The sequence below is a fragment of the Triticum aestivum genome, chromosome 3A, assembly GCF_018294505.1.
Source record: "Triticum aestivum cultivar Chinese Spring chromosome 3A, IWGSC CS RefSeq v2.1, whole genome shotgun sequence".
NCBI classification, from domain to species: domain Eukaryota; kingdom Viridiplantae; phylum Streptophyta; class Magnoliopsida; order Poales; family Poaceae; genus Triticum; species Triticum aestivum.
The window spans coordinates 448,416,839-448,420,973 of NC_057800.1; positions in this window are offsets into that span (position 1 = coordinate 448,416,839).

Sequence of the window (4,135 nt, forward strand, 5' to 3'; positions counted from 1 at the left end):
GTCGCGTCCTGCAGTGGCATCAATGATCTGATCGGTGCGGGGGAGGGGGAAGGGATCCTTAGGGCAAGCCTTATTGAGGTCTTTGAAGTCGACGCACAGGCGCCAGGATTTGTCCTTCTTTGGTACCATCACCAGGTTTGCTAGCCAGTCCGAGTGTTTTATTTCTCTGATGAATCCGACCTCGATTAACTTGTATAGCTCCTCCCCCATGGCTTGTTGTTTAGGTTTGGAAAAGCGCCATAGTGTTTGCTTGACCGGCTTATATCCCTTCAATATATTGAGGCTGTGTTTGGCTAGACTGTGTGGGATTCCTGGCATATCAGAAGGGTGCTAGGCGAATAAATCCTAGTTCTCGCGCAAGAACGTTCGTAGTGCAGTATCAACCGTTGGGTCCACCTGTGCCTCGATGGAAGCTGTCTTTTTAGGGTCCGTCGGGTGGACTTGAAATTTGACTATTTCGTCTGCTGGTTTGAAGGAGGTGGATTTGGGACGCTTATCAAGGATTATATCATCCCTATCCACGGTAGAGCATAATGCGGTTAACTCTTCGGCCACGAGGGCCTCAAACAGTGCCTCGAGGGCTAGGGATGCTGTTCTGTTTTTGGCACGGAGGGCTATGTCCGGATCACTAGCAAGAGTGATAATATTGTTGGGCCTGGGCATCTTGAGCTTCATATACCCGTAATGAGGTATAGCTTGAATGAGTGTGAATGCATCTCGCCCCAACAGGGCATGATATCCACTATTGAAAGGGGCCACTTGGAAGGTTATCTCTTCGGATCGATAGTTCTCCGGTGTGCCGAATACCACATCGAGTGTAATTTTCCCCATGCATTGTGCCTCCCGGCTGGGAATGATCCCTCAGAAGGTTGTATTACTATGCTTGATGCGGCTCCTGTCTATTTCCATTTTATTCAGCGTGTCCTCGTATATGAGGTTTAGTCCACTGGCACCGTCCATGAGCACTTTAGTGAGCCGAAATCCATCCACAATTGGGTTAAGGACCAAGGCGGCTGGTGCCCGGACTGACCGGATTTTTGGTTCGTCACTGGTGTCAAAAGTTATGGCTGTGTCGTTCCAAGGATTTATTGTTGCGACTTTGCAGATTTCGGCGAGGTCACGGAGTGCCCTCTTGCGCCGATTGTTTGAAGCAAAAGTCTCGAAGACTATCAGTACTCCGTGGTCGTCGTGTTCTGGGGGGAGTTGCTCTGCGGTGTTTGTGGTGAGGATATCCTCGCCGCTCTTGGCCACTTGCCGGAGTATCCAACATGCTCTAAGGCTGTGGGTTGGTATGGTATCCGGTGTTGTGTGTATTTTGCATGGCCTATCGAGCCATCCCTCCAGAACGGTTCCGCGCCCCATGATGGGCTTAGATTTCTTTACTATTGGGTCGGGCGCCCCGCGAGGGTGCATCCTTTTTGCTCGGACGAGGGGTTGAGTGGAAACCGGTGGTTCCCAGCGAGCTTCCTGAGCTTTGCAGACGCTTTCCATTGCGCAGTACTTCTGTACTATGGTTGCCAAGTCGGCGAAGTGTAATACGTGATGGAGGTTGATGGCATTGAGGATTCCTTCGTCCTTGCAATTATTGCTGAATACTAAGATCGCGTCTTTGTCGTGACAATCTTTAATCTTGTCTTTGACGAGGAGGAATCTGGCCCAAAAGTGATGGACTGTTTCCTAAGATTACGGTCGTATGCACGTGAGATCATGCATATCTGGGTGGGTGGGTGGCTTTAGATCCGAACCCTGGCCCAATTTCGGATCCGGAGTTTGAGGAACTTCCGAGCTTGATAGTTCGGGCTCTGGGATATCATCCGATTTTCAGGTCCGTCCTCCGATTCTAGGTTCGGAGGATGGGGCGTGTTGTTCCGCGGACGGGTATCCGGCTCTTCGAGCTCGGAAATCCAAACATAGTTAGTCCTCAATATAGAGGAAGAGTTGTTGATTTGCTCCTCCACTACCGCTATCTGATGGGTGATCGGTGGAGATTTGATTTCTCTCTGATTGAGTTTTAGTCCAATCCGATCGTAGTCTGTGGCGACTCCCAAGGCGATGGTGCGATCCCGGAGCTCGTTTAAAATGACAACTCTCTCGGATCCATCCGTTTGTAGTATTCGGGGTCAACACGAAGGCGATCTTCGATGGCCCGAGAAGTCATCGTCGGCTTAACAGCCGGATGAGCGGTTATGGTAAAGCCGCCCAACAGGAGGGTTTAGCCTGAGGCCAAGGCTCCTCCGGAGGTGATACTGTCCTTGATAACAAGGTGAGCCATCAATCCTGTCTTCCACGTCACAGAGGAACTCTCAATGAAAGCACCAATGTCGGTGTCAAAACCAGCGGATCTCGGGTAGGGGGTCCTGAACTGTGCGTCTAAGGTTGATGGTAACAGGAGACAGGGGACACGAAGTTTTACCTAGGTTCGGGCCCTCTTGATGGAGGTAATACCCTACGTCCTGCTTGATTGATATTGATGAGTATGGGGGGTTACAAGAGTTGATCTACCACGAGAACGTAATGGCTAAAACCCTAGAAGTCTAGCCTATATGATTATGATTGCCTCTACAGACCTAACCCTCCGGTTTATATAGACACCAGAGGGGCCTAGGGTTGTACATCCAGGCGCCTAGCTTGCCTTCCACGCAAAGGAGAGTCCCATCCGGACATGGGAGATAGTCTTCTGTCTTGTATCTTCATGGCCCAATAGTCCGGCCCACGTCACGCAAGCCACACGCCCGAGGACCCCTTAATCCAGGACTCCCTTAGCCACCGCCGGACATAACTCACTGTGTTTCCTCAATGCCTATTCCGGATACCATCAAATCAAAATGAAGGACTCCGACCAGGCAGCAATTGCCTTCATCACCCCCTATGGGCCTTTCCGCTTCAACACAATGCCCTTCGAATTAAAAAACACAGGCGCCACATACCAGTGCATGACTCAAACATGCCTAGAAAACCAAATCGGCAAAACAGTTGAATCAAACATAGACAACGTGGTAATTAAGACCAAACACGTCAGCCAGCTAGTAGAAGACCTCCACCAGACCTTTGAGAACTTGCGAGCCTATGATATACTGCTCAACCTGGACAAATGTGTCTTCGGAGTTCCCGCCGGAAAACTGCTCGGATATATTGTCTCTGATAGAGGGATAAAGGCCAATCCAGCTAAAATCTGAGCCTTATCCCAGCTGGCAATACCCGTAGAGATTAAACACGTCTAGAAGCTGGCAGGATGCATTGCAGCTTTAAGATGTTGCCAATCTGGCTAAAATCCGAGCCTTATCCCACCTGGCAATACCCACAGAGCTTAAACACGTCCAGAAGCTGGCAAGTTGCATTGCAGCTTTAAGATGCTTCAATTCCCGCCTCATTGAAAAGGCCCTGCTGCTCTATAGATTTCTCAAAAAGACCAAAAAGTTTGAATGGACAGATGAGGCAATTGCCGCACTAGAGGAGATAAAAACACTACTAGCAAGCAACCTCATACTGACAGCACCTGGCATCGAGGAACCTATGCTGTTATATATCTCAGGCATGAATCAAGTCATGAGCACAGTGCTCGTGGTAGAATGAGAGGCAGAATTTCATAAGTTCCGGGTGCAGAGACATGTTTACTATGTATCAGAAGTACTCACTCCGTGGAAATCCTGATATCCGCACTATCAGAAAATGGCCTACACAGTCTTTATGGCATCCCGAAAACTCTGACACTACTTTCAAGAATGTTCGGTCACGGTTGCATCCGAGGTACCCTTGAATGTCATTATCAATAATAGGGATGCCACAGGCCGTGTTGTCAAATGGGTCATGGAGCTCCTTCCCTTCGAGATCGTGTACAAGCCACGCCGAGCTATTAAATCTCAAGTACTAGCCGGTTTCCTGGCCGAATGGACGGAGTCTGAGCTTCCTCGGGAATATAGTACATACGCACATTGGACAAATGTACTTTGATGGCTCCAAATTGTTAGCCGGACTTGGGGCTGGGGTAATCCTTACGTCGCCTAGAGGCAACACTATCCGGTATGTACTATAGATTATGTACACAGATTCCAACAGCGCCGCCGAATACGAAGCCCTTTTGCATGGTCTTCGGATGGTGACGTCAATGGGCGTACAATGGCTCGAGGTATGGTGA